The sequence below is a fragment of the Lepidochelys kempii genome, chromosome 2, assembly GCF_965140285.1.
Source record: "Lepidochelys kempii isolate rLepKem1 chromosome 2, rLepKem1.hap1, whole genome shotgun sequence".
NCBI classification, from domain to species: domain Eukaryota; kingdom Metazoa; phylum Chordata; order Testudines; family Cheloniidae; genus Lepidochelys; species Lepidochelys kempii.
The window spans coordinates 165818165-165834003 of NC_136381.1; the positions used below are offsets into that span (position 1 = coordinate 165818165).

General features: G+C 42.5%; 1 long non-coding RNA gene across 1 annotated transcript in view; it reads left to right on the top strand.

Moving 5' to 3' along the window:
- Nucleotides 1-12646: 12646 nt before the first annotated feature.
- Nucleotides 12647-15839, top strand: part of LOC140905989 (uncharacterized) — a 91780-nt gene continuing 88587 nt past the window's right edge. Inside the window, exon 1 of the long non-coding RNA XR_012157017.1 lies at nucleotides 12647-12848. This is a non-coding gene — a long non-coding RNA (uncharacterized LOC140905989). The remainder of the gene's footprint in view (nucleotides 12849-15839) is intronic.

Here is a 15839-nt window from a genome sequence, read left to right on the forward strand (position 1 = left end):
GGTCTTGTTTTGCTTGTATATGTTTCCTTAGTGGCAACAAAGAGGAATTTCTCAACTTTACCTTCAGGGAAGGTGATTTATGTTCATTTCTCCAGGTGAGAAAGCCTATCAAGGAAAGCTTATTACATAAGGAATGCTTAACTCATTGTTTCTGCCAGCATCTCGTTATTTGCATTAGCGTAGTACCTTGGGACCCAATCTTAGTCAGGGCCTCTCTGCAAGGCACTGGATACATAGTAAGAGAGACTCCTTGCCTCAAATATCTTGACATCTAAAAGGGAGATTTCCAAAGGCACAAAGGGCAGTTAGGCACCTAAATCTCATGGAAAGTCAATAAGATTTGGGTGCCTAGCTCCCATTTTTGCCTTGGAAAATCTCCTAAATAGACAAAAGATTGAAGAAAGATATCATCTCCATTTTCCAAATGGGGACCTGAGGGAAAGGGATTAAATGGCTTCCCCAGGGTCACACTGCCAGTTTGTGACAGACAAAGGAATTGAATCTGGATATCTTGAGTCCCTATCCAGGGCCTTAACCAAAAGATTCTCTATGTTATTTTAATTCTTTCCTTTGCCTTGCCAACTTTACATGGTAATCCTGGGGGAGGGGGAGAACTCACATTTGATGTTGCCTTATGCTTTTCTCTTTTCCTCACTGCATAATTAATTCTTAGGAAACCAGCAATGATAAGCCTGGCTTTGTGTCCTAAGTGTGGATAGCAGGGCTAGCTAGGGAATGGCAAGCCTTTTCAATAGCTGGTTGTTTGTTTGTTTTTTTCAGATAATTATTGTGGAGCAAATAAAATTACAATAAATTGATTTTTCCAGCAAGACATAAGGTAACACTGGCCTTTCAAGTCTACCTAGAAAGCATCTGTGCTGGTGGTTTGCAAGATCACTGTCTTTGCCTCTCAGCATCTGTATGTGAGCATGTTGATCTATAAATTCCTTCCTCATAATAGCCATATTGTTTATTACTTCAGAGTTTTCTTTCTGCTACACTGGTTCTTATAATAAGCTCCCCTAGAGATTTTTGAAACATGGAAAAAGTCTAACCTTGTTTTGTCCAGCTGTTCGGACAAATTAGCCATGCCAACTTGGTTTCTGGATAATTTTGAACTGCGTGTTGCAAGATCATTATACGAAAGAAGTTGTGCTCCTGATGCCAGACCAGCTTAGTCGGGGAAGGAAGGTGTAATCAAAGATGGCGTTTTGTGACTCTGAATCAACTATTTTATGCAAGTTTTACACTGAGCTTCACAGCTGCTAGGGACATTCAGATATCAGCGCCACCGGAAGATTTGGTAGCAAAGAGACTGTGAAGTGGACTAATCAGCAGATCTAAAGTACTGAGGGTTAGATTCTCAAGGGAATGCCTAACTCTATGGCATCCCGTTGTCCAGGCACACATGCCAGCCAGCCCCAAAAATGCCTGACTTGCTCATCCCCGGCTCTCATTTGTTCATGTTAGGAGTACTCTGAGCACACCTACCAGATCAGGCTTTGCTGTAAGAGGCAGGAGAACCCCCTGTTTGAGAATTCTGTGGGGGCTTAGGCATGAGCAAGAGCTCTGAGCAACTCATTAGCTGGAGTGGCTTCAGGACAAAAGTGCCCACTGATGGAATCTTGGTGGCTATGTGGATTTAGATGACTACTGGCTTGGCTGCAGCGGAGTGGTTTTGTGAATGTCATTGGCACCTAAATGTTGGACGTCGGTGCCTACGTCCCTTTGTGAATCTAGCTCTTAGTGCTTGAGAATTTACACTTCTCCTATCCAGGTATAAAGTGACCCCTTAAATGGCTGATAAAGAAATAGAATAGAGAAACTGTACCAGAAATATCTATGTATTAACACCCACAGACAGACTTCAGTTTCAAACACTGCAACCCACAAATTATTAATCATGCCTAAGTGTGAAATATGAGATTCAAATAATCACACAAAGCCATTGTGACCATAGAGAAGAAGCCACTGGAGCACTGCTTCAGTACCAGATGGTCTAGCCACTCCAATGACAATGTGAAGAATTGAGGGGGAAGGCTAGGGAGGGAGATTAGATTAGGAGAGCAGTGGTAGAAAGTAGAGAGCAACAGGAGGAAGATCCATATATCTGGATTGTGTGGTAATAATTCAATCTCATGGGTACAGGGAACGTACAGATCTCTTAACATCAAATCCTGTAGCACAAATAAGGTCCACAGAAGGCCATAAATAGAGCAGAACTGGAACAGTTTAATTCTGTGGGGAGTCTGTGCATCACGGAGTTCATCTCTGCACTCTGTGATAGCAGAGTGGGACCTGTGAATGCATCACTGGATGTATCCAACACACCTGTCTCCTGTTCATACACCTGTGCAGGGATTTCCAGCAACCCCAGAACCCCACTCTTGCTCCACTGCCCAGCGAGGAGGATTCCATTACATGGGCTCTGCACAGCCTATTCAATTTGGCTGTGTGCTAAGAAGAGTTTTTTGCCATTAAGCTTCTTCCCCATAGTTCATGACAGCACCAGAGCCCCTCAATGGAAGAATAGCTCCGTAATTCACATCTGCCTATTATTTATTCTAGACACACAGATAGCTCAAGCTGATTTGGCCTTTATCCAAAAAAGTACTAAACTAGAAAACTTACCCCGATGGGACTGTGACACAGAACTGACACACAAGACTGTGGGGGAAAAATATCAAAAAGTCTTGGACATTAAAACCAAAAGGTTCACATTGGCTTCTGGTATATCAGATGAGATGTACAGCAGTTATATCTTAAGGTGTTACTACAAGCAATTACTTACAAGTGCTTTCTACTGCACATATTCCAATCAAAGTAAGAGTCTGCAGAGATTGTATATTCTTTGCAGTGAAGGGATTTGTCTTAGGGCTTGCTTACATGGGGTGTTTTCCCCACCAGAGCAAGCCACTAATGCAGATTGGGTAGATTGACCTGCACCAGCATGGCTTACTCTACTTCGAAACCAAACCACTTTGGTGCAAGTCACTTTTTACATGTGCGTGGCAGGTGTATACTAGGGGGTTAGTGTAATGTCATAAATCTCAGTGTAGACAAAACACACATAGGATAGCAAGGCCTTCCTCTGTTTCCTCTGTCTTTCCTTCTTCCATGACGGCATTTCCAAGTCAAAACATTTTGGGTTTGATTTTTGCACTGGAAAGTCAAAACCTTCCTTTGAAAAAACTGCTAATTTTCTGACTAGCTTAAGTTCAAATCCAATTTAAGGCATAACTTTTGGATAACTGGGTTTTTGTTTCCTTGAGTACTTTGGAAATGGCTGTTTCATATGAACACATCTTTTTGGCCCTGACTGAGGAAAGCACCTGAGCATGTGCTTAACTTTAAGTATGTGCTCAGGTCCCATCAGTCAGTGGGAATTAAACATCTGCATAAGTGCTTTCCTGAATCAAGAATATGTGCACACACAAGAGTACTCCTCATTGATTCTTACCTATTAATCATCCTCTTAGGTAAATATTCAAGTTGTCCAATCAGGGAGAAGAAAAATAACTCTCAGGGTATGTGAGCAATTACCCACCACATATAATGAATATTCAAAACATAAAAATTCAGACAACCCATGGGCTGAAAATTATTTCCTCAAACTACCAACTGAATGATTATGTATAACAAATACCCTTACAGAAAAAAGGTTGCAGTTCTGCTCCATAAATGTGGATAAATTGGAGAGAGTCCAGCGAAGGGCAACAAAAATGATTAGGGGTCTGGAACACATGAGTTATGAGGAGAGGCTGAGGGAGCTGGGATTGTTTAGCCTGCAGAAGAGAAGAATGAGGGGGGATTTGATAGCTGCTTTCAACTACCTGAAAGGGGGTTCCAAAGAGGATGGCTCTAGACTGTTCTCAATGGTAGCAGATGACAGAACGAGGAGTAATGGTCTCAAGTTGCAGTGGGGGAGGTTTAGATTGGATATTAGGAAAAACTTTTTCACTAAGAGGGTGGTGAAACACTGGAATGCGTTACCTAGGGAGGTGGTAGAATCTCCTTCCTTAGAGGTTTTTAAGGTCAGGCTTGACAAAGCCCTGGCTGGGATGATTTAACTGGGAATTGGTCCTGCTTTGAGCAGGGGGTTGGACTAGATGACCTTCTGGGGTCCCTTCCAACCCTGATATTCTATGATTCTATGATTCTATGGCTTTCTGTGGACCTTAATTAATTCATAATTAATATTATTCACAATGAATAATTCAGCCAGCTCTAATTTCAATGTAGCACTGATTCAGTCCCGGCATATCTGATGCTACATGTAATATATATTGGCTTTGTTGGTCTACTTTTTCATGGCGCAATAGGTGAGACTGGGATTGGCTTGACATTTGCTAATGATTTTGTTCTTCTTTAAATATAAAAGTCTCTGGCATCAACCTATGTCCAACAGACATTCCTGATTGGGGGGCTGTCTGTAGGCAAGGACTGGTGGGGGGGTGAGAAAACCTGGATTTGTGCTGGAAATGGCCCACCTTGATTATCATACACATTGTAAGGAGAGTGATCACTTTAGATAAGCTATTACCAGCAGGAGAGTGGGGTGGGAGGAGGTATTGTTTCATGGTCTCTGTGTATATAATGTCTTCTGCAGTTTCCACGGCATGCATCTGATGAAGTGAGCTGTAGCTCACGAAAGCTCATGCTCAAATAAATTGGTTAGTCTCTAAGGTGCCACAAGTACTCCTTTTCTTTTTGCGAAGACAGACTAACACGGCTGTTACACTGAAACCTGTTTACATTAGGTACTTCTATGCATATCATTCTCTTTATTGTATTTATCTTCACAATCTCCCTTTCGGGCAGGGAAAGCCTATTTTTCAGAGAGGGAACGGAGGCACAAATAAACTTTCCCAGGATCACAGAGGAAGTCTGCAGCAGCAGGAACTCCAACACTGATCTCTCAGTTGTAGGCTGGCTCCCTAACCACTGAACCACTCTTGCTCTCACTATTGATATTTAATGATGTGATCTTATACACACTGATTTGTACTTTATTACATATTCCACTGGAACTCATAAAAGTGAATAAGGGTGGTACAATTCACACTCTTAATATATAATCCATGTAGTAATTTGTAGAGAGAAGAAAACATACTGTTTCTGGATACAATACAAGATGAAACCAAGCTGACAGGTGAGAATGCCCAGCTTGTTTGGGTTTTTTTTTTCCTGATTCCACTCTGTCATCTCTTAGTTTACTTCTGTCCTGTGCTGCTCTTGCTGCTGATGAGTTTCTTGGTAAATTTAGAACAGACAGCCATTTCCATTATAAAAACAAAAATGTATCCTGTATTTCTCTTCACGTCTCCTCTAGTCTGTGGCTGTCAGTGTCAAATCCCTAATACAAATTTTAATAGTTTGGTGCTTTTGTGCTGTGTGTGTGCACTGAAAAATATCTTATCTCAGATCTTGCTGCATAAAGCTTTTAATGCTAAATTCCTTCATGTTCCCCAGGTTTCTTCTTATGTTTGAGATATACAGAATGAATACTACATTCAGATTCATTTAATCCTATCTTCCCTTAGAAATGAATAAAGGGCTATTTTCTCAGGACTTTGTATTTAGAGGATTATCTACTTATGTACATTAGAAATGCAGTCTAATAGAAAGAAATGTAGCATTCAGAAATGATGCTAGATTGACAGCCTTGGAAACTGAATTCCTCCATTTATCATCAGAACAGTAGCCAGATTAGCTTCTTCACACTGCTCTACAAAGTTACCTCAACCCCAACGCACAGATACCCCCTTCTGAGGGTCAATGATAGTTTGCTCCCCAAAGCCCATTCCATCCTTGACTTCTACGACAAGATGGACAACAGTGTTAGGTAACATGAATCAGGATGATTTTTGTAGTCTGGTTATGTAGTGCTTGGGGACTGGACTCAGACCAATGACTTTATCCTTAGATGGCTACAGTGGACTTTCAGATACAGCTAACTTGGTCCAAATTCAAACTAATGGCATAAAAGTGATTAGGCTACACAGCCTATTGTCAATCTCCTCAGTTATCCAGGCTTCAGTAATGAAATATTTAAACTACAGTTCCTCTGAAAAATGCATTTTCCATATCTCTCTCTCCCTCCTTTCCCTCTCTGTTGAACTATTATTCCTGATAATATTACATTGCTCAGAAGAATAAATCAAAAGTAGAGCTGTGCAAAAGTGTTTTTTTTTTATTTTTGTTGAGCTTTCATGCAGAAATTGTCACTGTATCATTCCAGGTTATCTCATAACCCAAAAAATGTTGTTGTTTTGCAAGCTTTCCATAAAAAATGTCCATTTCTACATTTTTTTAAAAAAATGCACTATTTTGCATGTTTCCAAGAGCCAAGACAGAGAGAGCCTTTCTCTGAGCTATTTATCATCAAGAATTTCAGTTCAATGGGGTTTAGCATACCAACACCACAAGGTTTTAAATTAATAGAAAACAAATAAGTCCTGCCCAGTCTACAACAAACACAGTCTTATGAATATCTGTCTTTCGTGGTTTCTGGTTTACCTTCCTTTCCTGTAAAATCAGTGTTTTTCCTTTTCTGTCTATCAGCAAACCATTTTTAGAAGGTTCTCTTGTGTAATATCAAAGGTCCTGGTTTCTCTGTCAGGAGCCCTGCCTTGCTTACCCAATCAACTTTCCTTTTTGTGGTTAGCCCCTGAGTTTTGATTATTCCCAATCAATTATACTGCCTGTCTACCATTCTGCTATGCTTCTGATAAAGAAGAGATGCTTCTGGGTCTAAAGCAATACTGAATTATCTTGTATTGTAACTCTGGATCTGGAAAACTACCACTGGAGCAACGTGTTACTTGATTTAAATTGAGAGGACTATATTTGAGTGACAATATGTTAAATTAAGTGACTGTTCTTAACCTAAAAGGCATTATATATGTTTACAGCTTCCTGGCATTGCTGAAAAGAAATTGGTGAATTCAAGAGCTAATAGGAGGATTTAAAAAATCTATGTAAACATCTATTTTTCAACCACATGTTCCATAGCACTTACTTTAAAAAAGGGAGGTGGGGGGTTCACAGAATAGCACTGAAACCCATTGCAGTGGTCTCTCACTCTCGAGGGAGGAGGGAGGCCACTCCACCTCACTACTGCAGGCAACAGTACTCAAGTTCAGGCGTCACTGGCCCCGGCAGAGTAACAAGTAGTCTATCCCGCAGCCTCTTGGCTGGGGCACATACCAATTAACAGTCTGGGAGCTCTGACCCTCTGGGTGGGGCAGAGCAACAAGAGTTTCTAGCTCACAGCTTCCTGGCTGGGGAAGACAACCATCTACCAATACAGGCCTTCTAGCATAGGGGAAGTGTCCAGCCAACCCCAAGTGTGAGGGATGGTGGCAAGGAGGGGTAGGGAGATCCAGGCCCACCCTACCCCACTGGATCTCAGCCCAGGACCATTAGTAGCAGATGAGTCAGCAGGGAAACACAAAACATACTGTCTCACTTCCTGACAACACAACCAGGTCTGGTTCCCCTGAACTACTTGCTACCCAACTCCACCTACGTCATTCACTTTGCACTGGGCTCCATTTTGCTGCTTTGCAGTCAGGTACCATCCTTTCTGGCATCTCCTCGGAGCCCTCCACCTCTTCAAACAGTAGGGCACTGGTCTGCTCGGCTGCTGGTCCGGTATCCTGCAGAAGGCTCAGCTGCTTAGAAGAGAAGTCCACCTTCTTCCCTGCTCTAGCCCCAACTGAGCCCCAGAGCCCTCCCTTTATACTTCCTGTCCCCACCCCAGTACATCCGGCCAGGGGAAAGGGCAGATTTGGCTCCACCCCCCAGGGAAGTGTAGTGGTCCTTCGCTCTCGAGTCTGGAGGGAGGCCACTCCACCTCACTACACCCATTTACACAGACACATTTTCTTCTTTAAGTACATTTGGCATGCTGGTACTATGTATTACAGTCTCTTAAATAATGCTGCATTTGTACATCAAGAAATGAGGGTTAGATCCTCAGCCGATATAAATCAATACAGTCCACAGAGCTACAACAGTTCACATCAACTGAGGATCTCTTCCCTGGTGCTTTCTAGAAAAGAGAAACCCACAAATGTTTTTAAAACCTCTCTATGAAATGCGCTATAACAATTAATGTTGTTAGTTAAAGCTGTGAAACTGGCTATTTGTAAATGGATGCCCAATGTTTATTTTAAAATCTTCCTAGTTCCATGTATAATTTCCAAGCTACTACATTTGTTCATCTTCTGTGCTGTATAATTACTTTCAAGACCAACCTTCACTTAAACAGAACTCATAGCAAACAGCCTCTGTCATTACATTCCAACCACTTGTGTCTGTGGTTTACTAGAACCATCATCCAACCATCTTCTGAAGCAAAACAGTAGTCCAAGAAGTTCACCACATTTCCTGTTTTTTTAATGGGAATTCCAATTTTATAAAAATAGAAATGGAAATGACACAACGTTATTGTCTGCAGTCTGAAATCCCTTTTCAGTCCCCTGGTAGGCTTCATAAGATCATTTGCTATGAGCAGAATTGCTTTCAGATGTAGGTGAACTGAGAAAAATTTAACATAAAATAAAACAATATGAAGCACTTATATGAAATCTCATAACACTCCTATGAGATAGTGAAATTTGCAGATATTTAAATGTAGAAGTATCTGAAATTTTTTAAAAAAAATATATGTTAAGATGGGATGGTGGGGAGGATTGGGGTAGCATAGCTTTTCATTGTTCTTCTCCCTACTAGACATATGCCAAGATGATGTATTACTGTGGGCCAGAATTGTATGTAATCTCTCTAGGGGGAAGACGTGATATGAGGCCTGGAAGTTCAAAGGACTTCATTGAAATTGTGCCAGACAAGAATGGATTTTTGGGACAATATGTGTGAAGTAGATTTCCTAGGAAATGCCTAGGGAGAGGTTAATGCAAATTCCCCATTGCTGGTTATGCAAAACCCCAGCCTTTTGAAGCTACACCCTAAGGAGAAGGTGATTGTCTGCTGATTACCTGTTCCTGGGTTTGGAAGTCAAAGGCCTGAGCAGTATAAAGAAACAGGCTGATCTGCCCAGTTTGGGTTCTGGTTCTGAATCTGAGACTGTTTTGAACTTATAACCATGGAGAAAACCCAATTATGGATTCTGAAGGACTAACACCTATCGGATTCTGAGGCTGGAGTTGGAGTGACCTCTGGTGAGCTATTTAGCATGTGTGTAGATTCTTTGATTGTATTTAATGTTTTTTCTTGTAATGCTTTTGCCTTAAGAATAAATGTGTTTGCTTAGAAAGCTGTGTGGTAACATATAACTTCAGGCAATTATGCTGTCCATAGCCTCTGGAGAGAAAGCAAAGAGCAGACCAAGACTGCTTGGCTTTCTGGGAATATCACAGAGTAAATAAGGGAGCTATGCCACCTTAACACCCCAGTCATAAGGGAGAGGTGCAAGTCTCCACCCAAGGCAGGTGACAGCTGGAAGCTGGAAACCTTGAGGTGGATGCCCTTGATGGACCACAGAGAGGGATACAGGTGCATTTACGCTGAACTGTGACATACATAGTGGCAACGTGTGTGGCATTTCTGACAGTGTGAAATTCGATATGTGCCAACAGCAGTGAGAGCAAGTGCTGTAGAAGGCAGAAGTACAGAGAAAAGTCTCACACTCTTTTCTTAGGAAAGTAATAGTAGAAAGAGAGACGGGAAAATGAATGATGAAGAGCTGAAGAAAAGTCAGCTGCTTGAGGTATGCAAGGAAATGTAGCTCAACGCTGGGGAGTGGACAAGGTGCGGCTAGTCAACTTGCTGTATTTTGATGACCAAAAAAGGAATAATGGTCTGGGTTCACAGGGGACATCGAGCCCACTGGTAGAAAGTCCAGCAGGAAAGGAAAATCTTGGCGCTGACTCCCTGGAAGGAAGGCCAGAAGAAAGCTGACAAAGACAGCCACCATGTTCCCTTGGGATAGAGTGTACCACAGCAACAGGAATTGTAGCCAGCCTGACAACTGGAACAGGAGAAGCTACCACAGGAGAGGAACAGACTATGTCTGGAAACCCAGCTGCTTGAAGCCTGGGAGCACCAGCACAGGAGAGAACAGGAGGAGCGAGATCACCAACATGAGAGAGAATAGAGGGAACCAGCGCAAGTGGGAGGATTGGCAGTGCCATCATGAGGAGAGAGAGAGAGAAGGACCAGGAACATCAATACCAGCTCCAGATGCAAAGTCTGTGCCTGCAGAACCTGGTAGGTGGATCCAGACCCTCTGTCCCTGTCCTGGTGGGTGGCATAGACATCAAATTATTTCCTCGCTTTGGGGAAGGTGATGACATGCATGTGTTTTTCAGATATTTTGGAAACAGGGTGTACATGGAACAAGATGGGGCAGGGAGTACTTGGTATGGTATCTGGCTCCACTACTGTTAGGGACAAAGGCCTTAGACTTTTTCACTCTTATGGACAGAGAAGATTATAAAAATTATTGGCAATGTAAACAAGCTTTAAACTGACCTCTGAAGCATATAGGAGAATGTTTGGGGGAGTTCATAAAAAAGGGAACATGACCTATGCTAAGGTTTCTAGTCAAATTAGGGGTTACATAAGAAAGTGAGCAACTTGTTGGGGGATTATTATGGCTGATGAGGGCTATGAATTAATCAGTTTAGAATAATTCTATAAACTCTGCCACCCTGACTTGAAATTGTGATCAACAAACAAAGATCCTAGGGATGGGACCATAGCTGAGAACTGGACTGACCGATATCATAGAATATCAGGATTGGAAGGGACCTCAGGAGGTCATCTAGTCTAACCCCTTGTTCAAAGATGGACCAATCCCTGATTTTTGCCCCAGATCCCTAAATGGCCCCCTCAAAGACTGAACTCACAACCCTTGGTTTAGCAGGCCAATGCTCAAACCACTGAGCTATCCCTCCCCCCATGTGCAGATAATTGGCCTGGGTTTGAGAGGAAAATCAAGGGAGGCTGGCATAAAGCTGACCCAGTCAGGGCCCCCTCCCCACAGAAGGGAGAAGGGACTAAACCCAGACGTTGGTGGGAGGCAAACCCGAACAGAGGCCTAAAAAAGGAACATGGGGAGCTGATATGTTTTTGTTGCCATATGACTAGTCATAAGGCAACAAGCTGTCCAGTGGTAGAGAGGTCAGGGGCTAGTGGTAACCTGCAGCAGGTCCATGTGGCAATGATTCCTCCATTGGCAGAACCAGCCCTGATAGTGCAATCAGTAAACCTAACCTAGTCAGACCGCAAAGAAGAATAAACTAAGCACTGTTTCCCTGTGGAGGTGGATGGGAAAAAGGCCCAGGGGTAAGGGACACTAAGGCCCAAGTAACTCTGGCATGCCCAGGATTGGTAACCCCTCAAGGATCATCCTCAATAGACTCATAACCATTCAGGGAATAATGGGACCCCTTTTCCAAGTCCTGGTAGTTAAGTTCCATCTGAAATGGGGTGACAATCAGGGATGTTGAAATACACTCCCAAAGACCAGTAGATGTCTCGCTGGGAAATGACCAAGAGGGCCAGGCCCAGGCCCAGGCCCAGGTCAGCTGTGTGGTTATTCAGATCCAAAAGCAGACACCCAGAGCCTATGGCTCTGCCCCAAAGCTGCAAAGCTGACAGGCAGCTCTGAGCAGCTGCCTACCAGTGTGAGGTACATGACCTGGAGCCATGCAGAGGCCTACTGATAAACTGACCTCAAAGGAGGGTGGGAAGTGGGCCCCAGTGATCAGTTTGAGTTGAGCCTCCTAGGTCCCACTTCGGAGTTCAAGCAGGAACAATTTACTGATGCGTCTCTACGAAAACCCAGGGCTTCAGTGGACACTCCTGTCAGCTCCCTGACAGGAGGGCACCAGGAAAGGTTTCTCTGGATTGGGAGGCTGCTCTGTACAGAGTAGGTGCCCCCTGGGAATGTTGAGTCATGGGAAATGCAGAGGTAATTGATTGTATGCCAGAAGTACTATCTTAAGCCACTCAATCTGGCCCATCATTTACCCTTCTCAGGGCATATGGGAATAAAGCGTATCAAGGTTATAAACATTTACTGAAGCATCATGCACCAACCAATAAAAAAAATGAGGAGTACTTATGTACTCCTCATTCTTTTTGCTGATACAGACTAACACGGCTACCACTCTGAAACCTGGCACCAACCAATGGCATTATTCATAAATCACTTCTTTAACCAAAACTCTGTATTCTATTTTCTTCCCATATCCTCCTGAAAGCATTACCAAGCCATGATGCAAAGCAGCTGAGCAGAAATAAGTATTGTAAGTGTCAAAAAACTGTTGCATTAAAGCGGAAAGAGTCCAGATTATAAATCCTCCCTCTTTCTGCAAGACCAGTCATGACACCGCAACATTAACTGTAAAATCCTCCTCATCACCCTATAGCTCTGTCTCATAATTGTTGCTTCATATTCTGCACTCTTTCCATTCAAGGAACTCCCCCTGAACTCTGCAATGAGAAGTTACATAAAAGAATGTTGTTATGATGCTAGTACTAGAGCTCTCCCTAGTGGTGACAATGTTATTTTTTTTTACCTATTATTCACTTAGATGTAGCTGTGGGCACCTCTCATGTGGGGAAAATAAAATCACTCCCTTTGTGAATGGTTGGAGTCAGTATGAGGAGAATGCATGGGGATTAAATGAGGAATGGTTGAGCCTTGGGCAGATGGAGGTGGAGCCCATAATCATCTCTCTACCAGCCTCTCGGAGATAATTTTAACTGTTTTAGCTTTTCCATGATGTTCCTCTTTTCTTCTTGAAGGGGCTCCCTGACATTGAGGAAGGGGGGATCTGCTGAGATGTGGAGAGTGGAGCTACAGCCCATTCCAGGTAGGGGGAGGAGAGGGAAAGGTGGGATGGCAACAGAATGGTTTGGGGGAAAATTTGTGAGGAGATCCTTATGAAGTTTTACTCTACTTCTTGGAAATTTTTTTCATGGGAACCAAGTGAGACGTAATAAAGCTCTCATTTTAATCCATTTTTCAGGTCAATTTGGGGCAGTCATTCAGCAATAAATTGTGACTCTAAATCAACCCTATTTGTTACATTTAAAAGACCCCTTTTTACACTTCTCCATAGCAGCGAAACTAAACATTTTGATCTAGACATTCCAAATCACCTGACTCACTTAGAAGCCCTAGAAATTTAGCAGTACTTGGATCTGAATTACAGAAAATCATTGCATAGATTAGACTGAAATAGCTCCTTTTGATCACAAGGTACAGTGCTATTGGGACTTTTTATGAAAAGCTGAGCAATGGCTGGTAATAAAGCTGCCTCACTCCACCGATTTGAAGCGTCCTAAAAGTGACACACTTTTTGTCAAGGTATTTTTATACCATGATTCCATATTTAAGACAGGTTTCTGTCACACAATATTTAATTTCACAAGTCTTGTTCCTGGCACTTTTCATGTTTAGCAAGGTTGGAAGTGACATGCTCAGTTTAAAGTTAAAGTGTTATCTTCAGCCAACTGAACATCCATATTGAAGGACAGCCGTTACAAAACACTGCATTATGATAATTAATAAGCCTATTTATCTCTTCATGAGAGAGAAATCAAACACTGCTTTGGGGAATTTCCCTTGGAAGTGGTCATGAATTGAAGAGAACAAGCTGTCTGGTGAAAATTACTATATGAAATGATGGACCAGGAAGTCTAAGAGGGCAACTTTTTTTTGCCTTCTGTTTTATTAAACAAAAAGACAGTGTCAATTTATCATACGCAACTTGCCATATCTGATTGGTTAAGCAATTAGATGAGTCAAAATTCAATTAATTTCTATTTCTGACATATTGTACTGACTTGATATAATAGAACAGTCCAGTGCAAATGCAGCATGTATGCCTGCATTTTTTATTAACAGTTGAAATCCCAAAATTGTTCTGCCCTGATACATATCTGTTAATAAAGCAGTCATGATATTTTCTATATGACATATTAAACCTCTGGATTCAGATGTATCATAAAATCTGCAGTATCTTTCCTTTGTCCTGCATATTACAGCTGGCTGTCACACTATCTTGGCAGTATACCCTTTCTTGAATGGCAGAAAGGATGACAGAAAATTTCCAAGCAAGTTAGAAATTTTAATCTGGCTCATTTAAAAAATTGCCAATGATGGCTAAAGCCTCCGCAAGATTATTCATACACAGGTTTCTTCATTCTTCCTCTCCACACCAAAGTTAAACAGTGTTATGGAAAGCACCTTCACAGTCCACAGACACTTGCTTTCACTGAAAGGACTACTTAGCCCCTGCTTTCCTTCCACACCACAAATTCCCATTGAATCTCATCTACATATTAAAGTTGCTTCCCGCTCTTCTACTGTGTTCAATGGGAGTTTTAGTTATGCAAAGAATGCAGGACTGGATGCTTAGGGCTGAACCGTTCACAGTAAAAATCAGGACAGAATAAATCTCCCCTCTCACTGTCCCATTCCAGCTGACCCTCCTGTGCAGGACTGGTGTCCCTATGCTGAGTTAGAACAGCCTAGGAACTGCTGTAACTTATGCTGGTTGCAACTGCACCAACAGGCCACAAATGTGCTGCCAGGGATCAGCACAGTGCAGTGGCATCCTAGCCATGCCCTACTTTCTCTGCTGCAGCACAAGGTGGTGAAGTAGGGGAACTTTCACCATTCTACTCTGAGAATCAACCTTGCACTGAAAGCAGAATATGCTTGGTTTAGGGCTAGATTGTACCAATGGTGCAGCACAAAGCAACACCCCATGGAAGAGACTGGCCTTTAAAAAGTGAACTGGAAGGTGTGAATCCCTGGAATATTAATGGAGTTTAGGCACAACAATCTGGATTAGTTGATTAACACACATACAAATAAGAGCAACCACATCACCCTGATCTTCAGTCAACTGCACTGCCTTTCCCATTCATTTCATTCCACTATTGAAAACACCCACATAGCCACAGAATTTGTTAAAGTTTCCCTCATGGATCTTTTTTCTCCCATTCCATTTTTTCATCTAGCACAGACACCCTCTTTGTCCTTTGTACACTATCTCCCCCGTGTTGATTCAAAAGCCTTCTCAGTAGCTTCTGCCAGCTACAATAACCTTTTTCATCTTTTTGATTTTTGGGGAGCTACCGTTTGCACATGATCTGCTACTCATATTGAAGTTGTACACCACTGTCATCATCTCTCATAAAAGTGGCTCAGTAAAGCATGTGATTGCATGTTATTAGCCTGCAGATACACACCACAGAGATTGCCTCTATATTAAGGGCCTTCCTGCATACAGAACACAATGAGCCAGATTTTCAAAGGAGCTCAGCTCCCACTTAGGCACCTAAAAGAAGTGGCAACTGAAAGTGCTTAGCATCCAGTAATACCTACTGAGGCATCTAAGGGTATGTCTGCACAGCAGTCAGGAGGAGTGACTGCAGCACGTATAGGTATGCTAGAGCTAGCTGTGATCGAGCCAGGTTGCTAAAAATAGCAATGTAGCCTTATCAGCAGAGGCAGCAGCATGGGCTAGTCACCTGAGTATGATCCCAACCCAGAGCTCAGATACGTAGTCGGGGGGGGCTAGCCCATGCCACTGCACATGTTGCCGTGTTTACACTGCTATTTCTAGTGAGGTAGCTCAGTCAAAGCTAGTTCAGGTATGCCTACACATGTGGTCCCAGTTACAGTGTAGACATGGGCTTCTTTGAAAATTTGGCTCCAAGATACTGGGCACTTTTGAAAATCTGGCCACGTATTACCAAAGTGGTTTATTTTGTTACACAGCATATTCAGATTCCCATTTCTTTGTTAGAATTATTATTTGCATGAGTCCTGTAATACAATCTTATTGTCA